Genomic DNA, 13,565 nt, shown 5'->3' with positions numbered 1-13,565 from the left:
TTTCTGTGTCCACTTGGGATCCAGGGGAGAGTAGCTGAGACCGTGCCCATGCCTCAGCTCTTTCTGCCTGGGCAGACAGCGGAATCAGGCTTCGGCAGACACGAGAGCATGGCACATTCATGCCACCATACAGAGAGATGTTTCCAGGCTGCACAGTGCTCTGCATGGCTGCTTTGTCTGAAACTCAGATAGAAAGAGTTTCTGTGCCGCACACTCAGTCTCAGAGTTAAAGTGCTGAATGTGGCTCCTACCTGGGGGCCTCAGAACTAGCAGAAATGGTAAGTCCTCCATTTTGAAATTGGAGAGAGGTGGAGCCAACATCCAGAGCAGCCCGCCATTCTGCAGCTCAGAGGCTCAACTGATTCAGAGGAACAAGTGGCTCAGCCATGTTGGACGGGGTAGGGCAAGCCCATGGTACCTGCTTTTGACCTAAGAATGTCACAGTTTAGATTCTTAAGTGCTTAGCGATTTAAAATCACAAAGCAAAAATGTTCCTGAACTTCAAAGAGTTACAGACAAAGCAATAGGACAGATTCAGACATAAAAGACCTCTAAATGGGACATAGTGTTAGATAGGCATACATAGGCTTTGGAGAGAGAAGAAAAAGAATATAGAGAATAAGGTTAATGCATTAAAAAAGGGTAAAGTCTTTAAAGAGATAGAGTACAGATAGTTATAGTTTAAAAGAAATAAGGAAAAATAAGCCACATAAAAATGGAAATTTCATAGAGAGTTTGGATTCTGTATATTGTATTTTCTTTCAATTTATTGACTGTGAATGAGCTAAATACAGAGAGATATTTCATTGTGTGGTCTGCTATGATAATCCAACATGTGTAGTATAAAGCTATCTTGACTTCAGAATTTGAATCTAAGGACATGATACTTTGGAAAAGAGTTCTTCTTTTGTTTTCTCAGAGGATGAGACCCTGTGAATTGCTTCTATCCCAATATGGTATGATAGATCACACCATTTTGAAAGATTGCTGTTAACACCTTCAAAAAATTACTTTGCTCAACTGCTGACTGAGAGGAACCTAGCATACAGGATACATCATGAAAGACCTGATTAACAGTGCCTCTATAAAGCAGAAAGAAGTTTGAAGAGAAATAACTACATCCATATTCTCAGATACTGTTTATAAATGTTCTTTTACATTTAAAGGGGGACATGATATAGATATGAATAATTTACAGTGGTTGAAATTTTACTTTATTGATATAAATTTAAGGTCAATTTTCTTATATATATATGTGAATTTCTGCTCTTGATTAAGGTATTGTGATTGTGTAGATCATTTAAAAATGTAATGTATAATTAGGCAATATAGATTGTTAATGGATAATCATGGATAATAGTCAAGCTTGTAGTCATGTTAATTAGATTTTCTAGATATAAAGAGATATGTTTTTGTTAAATAGGCATTCTTCATATCTTTAAAAGACTACAGAATACGGTATTTAAAGTTTTAATAACATAGGACTTTTCATGACAATGAGAAATGTCTGCTCCTAGCAGCACCAGCTACTATAAGAGGAAGATGGGTATTGAAGAGGCTCCTTATGGAGTTAGAAAGCCATTTGGGCAAGAAACTTTTCTTGCCTGGACTGTTGCATAAACTGGATACAAAGAATCTGCAGAGAGAGGAGTGCTGAACTTACCTAAAAGTGAGATGTTCCTTCAGGGTTCCTGTTTCATGAAAGAGTCTGTGAGACATTCTGCAGGTCACACAAAAAAGTGATTGAACTGTCTTTAAATTTTTCTGCTTCATAGAAATTTCTATTGGATATATGGGCCTGGGGGCTGAAGATGGATGCCCAAATTTTGGGATCCCAGTCTTTGGATGGATACCTTCTTAGGCCTGGATGGAGGGTGAAGGGCCTTGGACTTTCCACAGGGCAGGGGACCCTGCCCTCTCTTAGGAATGGAGGGGGAGGGGAGAGGGAAAGTGGGGGAGTGGGAGGGAAATGGGAGGAGGAGAGGAAGTGGAAATTTTTTTAAAAGTTTATTAAATTATAAAAGTTTCCATTTCTGCCCTCCTCCCAACACCCTCCCACTTCCCCCACTCCCTTTCCTTCTCCCTCTCCATCCCTAGGAGTAGTCAGGGTTTCCTGCCCTATGGGAAGTTCAAGTTCCTCCCCCCTCCCTCCAGGTCCAGGAAGATGAGTATCCAAACAGACTGGACCCCAAAAATCCAGTATATGCAGAGGAAACAAGTCCCAGTGTCATTGTCAATGGCTTTTCAGAAAGACTCCGGGCCAGCCACATCCAGAGAATCTGGCCACATTCAGAGAATTTGGTTAGATCACGTCCTCGTTCAGTTCCAGTCCAGCTGGCCTTGGTGAACTCTCACTAGATCAGTCCCCTTGTATCAGTGGGTGATGGCACCCATCGCAGTCCTGATTTCTTTTTTCATTTTCTTCATCCTTCTGCTCCTCATTTGAACCGTGGAGGGCTCCGTCCGGTGCTCCAATATGGGTCTCCGTCTGTATCGCCATCCAATGTCGGATGAAGGTTTCCTCTGCTCTTGCCTACTTTGTTCACATTCTCCTTCCTTCTGCCTCTCCTTTGGACCTAGGGAGCTAGGTCCAGTGTTTCGACTTGGGTCTCCGCCTCCATCTCCCTCCATCGCCAGATGAGGGTTCTATGGTGATATGCAAAATGTTCATCAGTATGGTTGTGGGCCAAGGCCGGTTCAGGCACCCTCTCCTCTGTCCAGAGAACAATCTGGGGATCTCTCCTTGGACCTGGGATCCCCTTTATACTCAAGTCTCTTGTAAACCCTAAAATGACTCCCTTAGTTGAGGTATAAACTTCCCTGATCCCATATCTATCCATTCTCCCTCCCCCCCCATCCCAGTCCCCCGATCTTTCCCCATTCCTCCCCTACTCCCTTCTCTCTAACCCTCTCCCCTTCCAACAGCCCCCTGACCCCCCCCATGCACCCGAGGTTACCTGGCACTCTTGTCTATTTCCAATCTCCAGGAGGATAGCTACATGATTTTCGTCAGGTTTACCTTCTTTAGCTTCTCTAGGATCACGAATAATAGGCTCAAAGACCTTTAATTACGGTTAGAATCCGGAAGTGGAAATTTTGAATGGTATTAATTATAAAGCAATAAAAAGTTAAAAAAAAAACCTCAGACAACACACCAGGAATGAAAATACATATCACAACTGCAAATAAAGATCCAATATGGGTAGTGTTATTACAACTAGCCTAAATAATGTGAATCAAATTATGTAAATGTTATTTTCTCCCTAAATGGGTTTCTTCCCTAGTCTCGGTTTGAAGAGAATATCCAGGACTGTTGTGAGATCACAGTATTATACAGTAAATGAACAGTTGACAGATCTAATAGACTGTTTATGGAAAGGGTATGTGTACACTCTTCCTGGAGAACTCATTTTTGCAGAGCTACAAAATATCTGGCAATGGCAAACAGAAATACTGTTAGAGTATGGTTGACCAGGTAAATGAAGAAAGCATAGATTACCTGTCAGTTTACTTAGTGTTGCTTAGCTGTCTGATGTGTCGTGTTTGGGTAATGATCCTGGCCTTAGTAGTGCTGTGCACCCAGACATAGGCCTCAGCAACAGTCAGGGCCCAGACTGCACCATGGAACCAGGTGACAGCACAGTGTTTGAGACCAGCGTGGTTTCTAAATATAGATTTATATCTGAGTCTTCCATTCAATACTGCCAATACCATGCATTTTTATTACTTTTATTATAATTTTGAAGTACAATTTGAAATCAGGAATGACGAGACCTAAAGAGGCTCTTTTCTTGTATAGAAATGTTTTAGTTATCTATGGCTCTTGTAGAATATTACTGTAAGGTGTGTTACATTTGTTTATGTTGTATTTTTAACTCAGGAAAGCTGTGTTACTGTGCATATCTAAAACATCTGATGGTCTAATAAAGAACTGAACAGCCAATATTGGGGCAGGAGAGAGATAGGCAGAGTTGGCGGGGAGAGAGGAAAATAGAAGGATAAATACAGAAGAGGGTAGGAGCAAGAGAGTAAAGAAAGGAGGATGCTAGGGTCTGGCCCCTGAGTCACCCAGCCACCTTGCCACTCAGCCAACCATGGAGTAAGATACATGAAAGGAAAGAAAGATAAAATCCCAGAGGCAAGAGATAGATGAGATAATTTTTTAAAGGCTGAATAGAAACAAGCCAGGCTAAACTTATAAGAAAGAATAAGCCTCTATATATGATTAGTTTGGGAGCTGAGTGGCAGGACCCCCAGAAGACAAAAGCATAAAGAGTCAAAGGATTAAAAAGAGTAAAAAAAAACAAAACCAGAGAACTTTCTATCATAGACCTCACTCTATAGACCAGGCTGGCTCAAAATATAGAAAGCTGCCTTTGTCTGACTTCTGCGAGCTGCGATGAAATGCTTAACTTCTTTTTTTAATTGATATTTATTAACTTCTACATTTTTCTCTACTCCCTTCCCTGCCTCTTCCCTCCCCTATTCAAACCTCCTCCATGGATCCCATGCTCCCAATTTATTCAGGAGATCTTGTCTTTTTCTACTTTCTACTTCCCATGGAGATTACATCTATGTAAGCCTCTCTTCGTGTCCTCATTGTTGTCTCTCTGGGATTGTGGTTTGTAGGCTGGTTCTTTTTGATTTATGTTTAAAAAACATATATTCGAAAATTTTCTTGATTTTTTTTCTTGTCCCCTGCCCAAAGCAGAGAGAGATCTTTCTCGTTGTCTCTGTGTCTTCTGCTGAATTTGGTTTCTGTTCCCTGTTCATACAGAGGACTGTGGTCTATGGGTCTACCCCTAAATAAATAACCCTTTATTATACTCAATTCTGATCTTATGTAGGATTACTTTACACAGTTCATCTTACGGCACCCATGTGAATTCCAACTCCCTGTCTTCCAGGTGGATCAACCAAAAAAGCCCTAAAGGTTCACAAACCAGAAAGTCCCACATCCCCAACCACCTAGTTTGATTTCTCCTACTATGTGTTATCTTGCCAAAACCCTGTCACAGCAGAGCCACCATGCAATGACTTAACAGTGTCCCAGGCTCATGCATGGTTCCCCCTGCTGGCTTCCCTACTATGCAGTCATATGAGCAGCTTCTGATTTATATTCCCTGTTTATGAGTTCTGGGCTCCTTATTCCATGTATGGAATTGATTTAATTGCTCTTAATTTGTTAAGAAAAGCCTTTTTATCAGTATTTAAACATGCACCAACACATAGAATCAAAATAGAATGGGACTTGTTTGAGCAGGAGCCAGTCATGTATTTTTGCTATGAAGCTACAATACAACAACTGCTGCGTAATAAAGATGATTACACCTTCAGCAATTTACTAAAATCTAATAACAAAGGTAACTATTTGATTAATATATAAATCAATAAACTTGAAAGTTATATAATTGCAGACAATATTACCATCTAGGTTCTCTTATTGTCTGTGCTACTGGGGTTCTACTTAGGAAGTAGTCTCCTGTGCCTATATCTTGTAGAACACTTCCCACTTTCTCTTCTATCAGGTTCAAAGTGGACAGATTAATGTTTGTAGGTACACAGGCCTTTTCCCCTTTTCTTCGTGGAGATTTGCAGGGCTGTTTGACCTCTGACTCCCTGGCCTCTCTGCTCTGCACTGGTCTGAGGTTATAGCTTAGAAAGAACTTGGTTCTCTTTTGTTATGGTAATTCCACCTGTGAACAAGGTTCCAGCCTTGAGCCCTATACGCCTGCCACGCCTGCCTCCCCCAGCTGCTTCTGGCCTGAGGCACTGGGCACCTGTCATCTTCTTCCACTGCTCCTGATGGGAGGGGGCCGTGCCCTTTTGCCCTCTTGCCCACTACTATATATACCCGACTTGAGTTTAATAAAGTTGCCATTTGCTCTTTGATGAATGAGCAGGTCTCTTTGTGTCTGTGTGTTTAAACCCTTAGGACAGTCGTCCATTCTCGTGGCCTCGAGTCAGGAAAGCGTGTGCCTGTTTCGAGGTCTGGGTATTCACAGAAAAGTGCGGAGGCTAACAAATGTTGATGTCTTTAATCCATTTGGACTTGAGTTTTGTGCATGGTGTTAGATATGGATCTACTTTCATTCTTCTACAGGTTGACATCCAGTTATGCCAGCACCATTTGTTAAAGATGCTTTCCTTCTTCCATTGTATACCGTTAGCTCCCTTGTCGAAAATTAGGTGTTCATATGTTTGTGGGTTAATATCTGGGTCTTCTATTCGATTCCATAGGTCGACTTCTCTGTTCTTATGCCAATACCAAGCTGTTTTCAATAACGTTTCTCTGTAATAGAGTTTGAAGTCAGGGATGGTAATGCCTCCAGAAGTTCCTTTATTGTATAAGATTGTTTTGGCTATCCTGGGTTTTTTGTTTTGCCATATAAACTTGATTATTGTTTTCTCAAGGTCTGTGAAGAAGTTTGATGGGATTTTGATGGGGATTGTATTGAATCTATAGATTGCTTTTGGTAGAATTGCCATTTTTACTATGTTGATTCTCCCAATCCAAGAGCAGGGGAGGTGTTTCCATTTTCTGGTATCCTCCTCAATTTCTTTCTTCAAAGACTTAAAGTTCTTTCAAATAGGTCTTTCACTTCCTTGGTTAGAGTTACCCCAAGATATTTTATGCTATTTGTGGCTATCATGAAAGGTGATGTTTCTCTGATTTCCCTCTCTGCTTCTTTATCCTTTGTGTATAGGAGGGCAACTGATTTTTTGGAGTTGCTCTTGTATCCTGCCACATTACTAAAGGTGTTTATCAGCTGTAGGAGTTCTTTGGAAGAGTTTTTGGGGTCGCTTATGTACACTATCATATCGTCTGCAAATAACGAAAGTTTAATTTCATCCTTTCCAATTCGAATCCCCTTGATCCCTTATATTGTCTTATTGCTACTGCTAGAACTTCAAGCACTATATTGAAGAGGTATGGAGAGAGTGGACAGCCTTGTCGTGTTCCTGATTTTAGTGGAAAGGTTTTGAGTTTCTCTCCATTCAATTTGATGTTAGCTGTCGGCTTGCTGTATATTGCCTTTATTATATTTAGGTATAATCCTTGTATCCCCAGTCTCTCCAACACCTTTATCATAACTGGGTGTTGAATTTTGTCAAATGCTTTTTCAGCATCCAATGAAATGATCATATGGTTTTTTTCTTTCAGTTTATTTATACAATGGATTACATTGATAGATTTGCGTATGTTGAACCAGCCCTGCATCTCTGGGATGAAGCCTATTTGATCATAATGGATAATTTTTCTAATGTGTTCTTGGATTTGGTTTGCCAGTATTTTATTGAGAATTTTCGCATCAATGTTCATGAATGAGATTGGCCTGTAATTCTCTTTCTTGGTTGGGTCTTTGTGTGGTTTTGGTATCAAAATAACTGTAGCTTCATAAAAGGAGTTTGGCAATGACTGGCTTTTCGGAATCCTGGTCTGTTTGAATGCTCACCTTCCTGGACCTTAGGAAGGGGGGAGGAACTTGGATTTTTCACAGGGCAGGAAACCCTGACTGCTCTTGGGAATGGGGAGGGAGGTGGAGAGGGAGTGGGAGGAGCGGGAGCGGGAGGGTATTGGGAGGAGGGGAGGAAGTGGAAATTTTTTAAATAAATAAATAAGGAAAAAAAGAAAAAAATATTACCATCTAGGAATTTAATAACCTCTTTGCTTATATAATGGATGGTATTCTGCAAGGCTTATATGATTTTTCTTATATCCAGTTATTTGATTTTAGAATTAGTTTTGCTTTTCATATTATATTTTTAAGAAAATGGTTTGATAACAGAGCCAATAATAAGACACTTTTAAAAATGATACAGCTGAGTAAATCTCTAAAGTGTATAAGTTCCACACCTTCTTTAACCATTCTTCTATTGAGGGGCACCTAGGTTGTTTCCAGGTTCTGGCTATTACAAATAGTGCTGCTATGAACATAGTTGAACAAATGCTTTTGTAGTATGATTGGGCATCTCTTGGGTATATTCCAAAGAGTGGAATTGTTGGGTCCTGAGGTATGTTGACTCCCAGTTTCCTGAGAAACCACCACACTGATTTCCAAAGTGGCTGCACAAGTTTGCATTCCCACCAACAATGGATGAGTGTTCCCCTTACTCTACATCCTCTCCAGCATATGCTCTCATTGGTGTTTATGATTTTAGAGACAGACACCCACATTGGACCACTGTCCTGAGCGCCCAAGGTCCAAATGAGGAGCAAAATGAGGGAGAACATGAGGAAGGAATCAGGACCACGAGGGGTGCATCCACCCACTGAGACAGGGGTACTGATCTAATGTGAGCTCACCAAATTCTTCGGACAAGATTCAGGAACTAGGAAAGAGAAATGAATCATATATTAGGGTTAAACAGGACCAGAGAGAAACTTTAATGACTTTTTACAAAGAAAACTAAGGCTGTACAAGTAGGAGTAAGAGACCCAGAAGCTACTTATTGAATCTCTGATTTTTGAAAATGCCAACTTAGAATGCAAAAAGATATTTGAAGCTTTAAAGGTTAGATCAGCACCAATGGATGAATGGACCCTGAATACAAAGAACGTTTAGACATTTGACTGTAACACTGAGACTTGTGTAGTAGCAGCAAGTTCCAAAGGTATGAGGAAACTTTCAAATGTTAAATGTTTCAAATGTAGTAGAATAAGACATCAGAAAAGGGATAGTAGAGGGAATTCTTAGGAATAATATCTCCTCAGAGAATATCAAGAATAGGTGGTCTCAGCCTTCTGGAAAATGTAGGATGTGTGGCAAAGACAGGCCTTGGACCAATGATTTAGATTGACAAAAGACAGACAAATCAACCTGATACCACTAGGAAACTCCTGAAGGGGCATCACTCACAGGTCCCTATGTCAAACGTGGTCAGGTCATTCCAAGTCACTTTAGAGAACCAGTCTCACCAAGAAAATTAAAAAGTCCAGTGCCTACTGTAAAAAACCCATACTATTCTCAATGATGGAATAGACAGGAAGGATGAATAAAAATTCCAGTAAGAAATAGGGGATGAATAAAAATTCCAGTAAGAAATAGGAGGGTGAAGAAAATCCGAAAGAAGGAGAAGGAAGTTGTAATGCGGGCAGATGACTTACTGCCTCTTGGGGACCAGACTCAGGATGGGGACTTTGGATCCAGGCTTCGGGGCCGGGGTCGGCGTCGGGTTCCCGAGGTGGAACAGGATGTCCTGGAGGATGAGGAGAAGGACCCTGTGGCCCAGCCCCCACCATCAGATGATAATAGAGTAGAGAACATGGATATCAGTGATGAAGAGGATGGGGGAGCTCTTCCGTCAGGGTCCCCAGAGGTGCTGGAAGAAGATGAAGCAGAGCTGGAGCTGCAGAAGCAGCTGGAGAAGGCGCGGCGTCTGCAGCAGTTGCAGCAACTCCAGCAGCTTCGAGACCGCGGCGAGAAGGTGGTGGAGATTGTGAAGAAGTTGGAGTCTCGCCAGCGCGGCTGGGAGGAAGAAGAGGACCCTGAGCAGAAGGGGGCCATCGTGTACAATGCCACTTCTGAATTCTGCCGCACGCTAGGGGAGATCCCCACCTATGGGTTGGCTGGCAACCGGGAGGACCAGGAGGAGCTCATGGACTTTGAATGGGATGAAGATCGCTCGGCCAATGATGGCTCAGAATCAGATGGGGAAGAGAACATCGGCTGGAGCACCGTCAACCTCGATGAGGAGGAGCAGCAACAGGATTTCTCCGCTTCTTCTACTACCATCCTGGATGAGGAACCCATCGTGAACAGAGGGCTGGCTGCTGCCCTGCTTCTGTGTCAGAACAAAGGGCTTCTGGAGACCACAGTGCAAAAGGTGGCCCGGGTGAAGGCTCCCAATAAGTCACTACCCTCAGCTGTGTACTGCATCGAGGATAAGATGGCTATCGATGATAAGTACAGCCGGCGGGAGGAGTACAGGGGCTTCACCCAGGACTTCAAGGAGAAGGAAGGCTACAGGCCTGATGTTAAGATTGAGTACGTGGACGAGACCGGCAGGAAACTGACTCCCAAGGAGGCCTTCCGGCAGCTGTCCCACCGCTTCCACGGGAAGGGTTCAGGCAAGATGAAGACTGAGCAGCGGATGAAGAAGCTGGGTGAGGAGGCGCTCCTGAAAAAGATGAGCTCCAGTGATACGCCCCTGGGCACTGTGGCACTGCTCCGGAAGAAGCAGAAGGCCCAGAAGACACCATACATCGTGCTCAGTGGCAGAGGCAAGAGCATGAATGCGAACACCATCACCAAATGAAGCCACCTTCCTCCCTTCCCTCCCAGACATGTTAAATAAAGTTCCCTCCTTATTTTTTCAAAAAAGATACAAATAATAAACCAATACAATAGTCAACTCATTAATAAATGTATTAAAACACTACTAACCATGATGTGTTTCCCCAGTGCTGCTGTAAATACCCCATAGTCTACCCAGGAGTCATTGGTAGTATCAGTGACCACTACTTCTGGGATACACATGTAGGATACAGGGGACAGGGTCCTGGGATTACTTCAGGCGTTTAGGAGGGGGCTCCAGTAGATTGCATTGAGCAGATGCCAGGGAGCTGTATGCTTCAGCCACCAAGTGAGGGTATGAATCCACCATTGTCTTCCAGCTTGCAGTCTGAGAGACCTCGGAAGCATGAGCTGTAATAAAATTCAGCACCTGTATTTTCAGGTGCTGTGTGCTGTGGAGGTCAGCCAGGAAGAGAGTGTGGGCAGCATTCTCTACTGTGAGGTCCCTGCAGAGGGCACTCTTGCACATGACCTTCAAATGCTCCAGGCCATACTTGTCAGCAGCTGCCAGTGCAGCATCTGCAATGCTGTGGAGATCTGGTTCCTTCCCGGTGTAAATGAAGCCCATCATTGCCTTGAAGACTTCAGGTTCCAGGTCATGAACCTCAATGCGATTCTTTCTGCTCTCCTCCGTGTCATGTTCAAACATGGCTCTGAAAACTGGAGAGCGAGCAGCTAAGATGGCCTTGTGAGCCCGGAATTCCTGGCCATTTACCACCAGGCAGCAGTCTGTGAAGCTGGTGTGCTTCTGTAAGTTATATTCAAAGGCAAAGACAGAACAACCTAATCCACAGTGACAGCTAGGAAGGCACTGTTCCCTCTGGTCATTTGTATTCTCTGACTCTCACACTCTTTCCTCCTCTACCTATACTTGGTTCCCTAGTTCTGGGGGGAAGGAATTTGATAAAGATTTCTCATTTGTTTATCACCATTTCAAAGTCTTTTACTTTTTGTGCATTGTCCAGTTGGGTCACACCTTTCTTAACATCACTCTAAGAGTTAGAGATCACCATGTGAACTGTGGGGACAAGGACCACATCAGACCATGAGCAAGCTACTTGTGTTCTCTCATGGAGGGATCCAGGGAGATTCAATATCCATGATATTACAGCACTGCTGCCAACTTCCCAGGACCTCTTACCTACAGAAGTGTATTTTGCTGTTTAGGGAATTTTAGTTATACAAAAACCTAACACATGTATAGAAATTTACATTTCTTAAGTTCTTTCTCTCCTAAAAGCTTTGTCTTAGTGGAATAATGCATGAGATGGGTACATTTGTCATGTCTGATGAGCTGTTAGTGACATGCAAACCAAGGTTGAGAACTTCCACATATGAGATTTTATTTCCTTCAAAATATTTGTCAAAGTTATCACACTTCTAAACGAGTTTGCAAGAACTATCATAATCTAAAGCACTAAAGCATGTTGGTCATCAAACACAAGGCCAAGTTCTTTTAGTTCCTAGAATAATATAGTTGATGATGATGATGATGACGACGATGATGATGATGATAGTGATGATAAATATGATTCAGTTGGATGTGGCTTGTCTTTCCTATTCTTACTACTGAAACCTTAGACTCAGATTTATCCTGGAGTTTTCCAGGAAGGGACTCTAGGAGACACAGTGAAGGACAACCTTGGTTTCATAGACTATACCATCTAAGGTCTATGAATAAGATTATGATAACACCCTTTTAAGAAAGGAAATTCAGAGCAGTGGAGAAGAGACATGAGAAGTCAAATGCCACACAGTACTGTATTGTCTAATTCAGAGGAAAATTAACTGGAAATGATTGTCCAGATGACCCTCCATAACCATATGATAGACACTGAGAAACGACATAGTGTCCTGCGAATTTCTGAGCTCATTACATATCCCTAAAATGCAGGCAATTATTTTTCTGTTGTTTGATTTTGTTTTGAAAGAATGGACTTGCTGCATGATAAGGGTAAGCAGGCAAACATCAATAGCTTCCTTCTTCCATGTTCTGCTTGTAGCAGACAGTGTGGCCCAATTAAAATTGTGTCTTCTATCTTCAAGATCTGGATTAAATGCATGTCTTTCTCCTTCCAAGTCCTTATTTGTAGTGTACCTACCTACTTCAATTTAAGCAAAAATTTTCTCACAGGCATGCCCTCCATTTTTGGATTTTAGTAACTTCCTTATGTAGTTAAGTTGGGAACCAAGAACACCATCACAAGTATATTTCCCATATGGTGGTTCATCTTCTATAAGCAAAGGGATGGTGTCCATTTCTACACAGCTGTTATTTATCCTTCTGATGATGTTACACTAATACCTCCCATAAACACAATCAGGGAAGAGGTGTATTCCTTACCCTGTCAGGATTCTCAGTGTTTTCAACATGGAGGTCATAATGGAAAACTTCACATATGATGGGCAGAAAGCAGATCCAGGCAGGACCCTCTGAAATTGGCTGTCTTCTTTCCTGCCTTTTATTACATCCAGACACACAGTGCCCAATATGACTCCATCAACTTCCATTGGTGCTCTTCCCCTCACCTCAGATAATTCTCTTAGAAAACACTCTTCCAGTCCACTTATGGGTGTGCTATGATCCTGAGTGCTTCTCAATTCAACTACTTTGACTCCCAAGATTCAGCTAAATACTTTATGATTTGAGTCCTTCTTTGGTGAGTTCTGTCCTCATCACATTTTGACCTCCCATGCTTGTTCTGCTGGGCTTTAAAAGTGAAAGAGTATTCTGGTTTCACAGGGGTACAATATATTCAACAGTTACCAAAGAAGGGGTTTTGACACAGTTCCCCTTTGAAATGTGGTCTGTAAAATGCTCCCCAAATTTATCATCCATGTAGCAGAGACCATGCTTTGACAAGTATACCACTTACCAGGGTAGGGGCATGAGGATCAGAAAAATGTTAAGGAGGAGGAACATAGATAAGAAAAAAATCACTAAGATGTAGTTAAGTATTTGGAGGGCAACTCAGAAAATACTGAATGGTGAATTCACCTACTTTTATTTTCCATGCACTCTTATACCCCCAATACAAAATGGGGAACAAGACAAAAAACTGCTCTAACATGATACAAAGGAAATTACAATAGTTGCTTGCTTCAATACTTTGAGCCATCAAGCCATTAATTCTTGAGAAAAACATTCTATTGTTTAGACAGTGAACCCACCCTAGACCAAGTATTCTGAAGGCAGCCACTCCCTCAGTCAAACCTCTTAATTCAAAAGAAGGAGCAGAAGTATTCTTGAATTCCCTGACCTTGGTC

General features: G+C 42.1%; 2 pseudogenes; one reads left to right on the top strand and one right to left on the bottom strand.

The window, feature by feature from the left end:
- The first annotated feature begins 9,055 nt into the window (after nt 1–9,055).
- On the top strand, nt 9,056–10,325 carry LOC148119475 (U4/U6.U5 tri-snRNP-associated protein 1 pseudogene; annotated as a pseudogene).
- A 184-nt stretch (nt 10,326–10,509) lies between these two features.
- Nucleotides 10,510–12,557, bottom strand: LOC148119474 (speckle-type POZ protein pseudogene; annotated as a pseudogene).
- Nucleotides 12,558–13,565: the final 1,008 nt, after the last annotated feature.

This window comes from Myodes glareolus, chromosome 17 (genome assembly GCF_982192425.1).
Source record: "Myodes glareolus chromosome 17, mMyoGla1.1, whole genome shotgun sequence".
Lineage (NCBI taxonomy): Eukaryota > Metazoa > Chordata > Mammalia > Rodentia > Cricetidae > Myodes > Myodes glareolus.
This window is presented reverse-complemented; position numbering and strand designations above follow the sequence as displayed.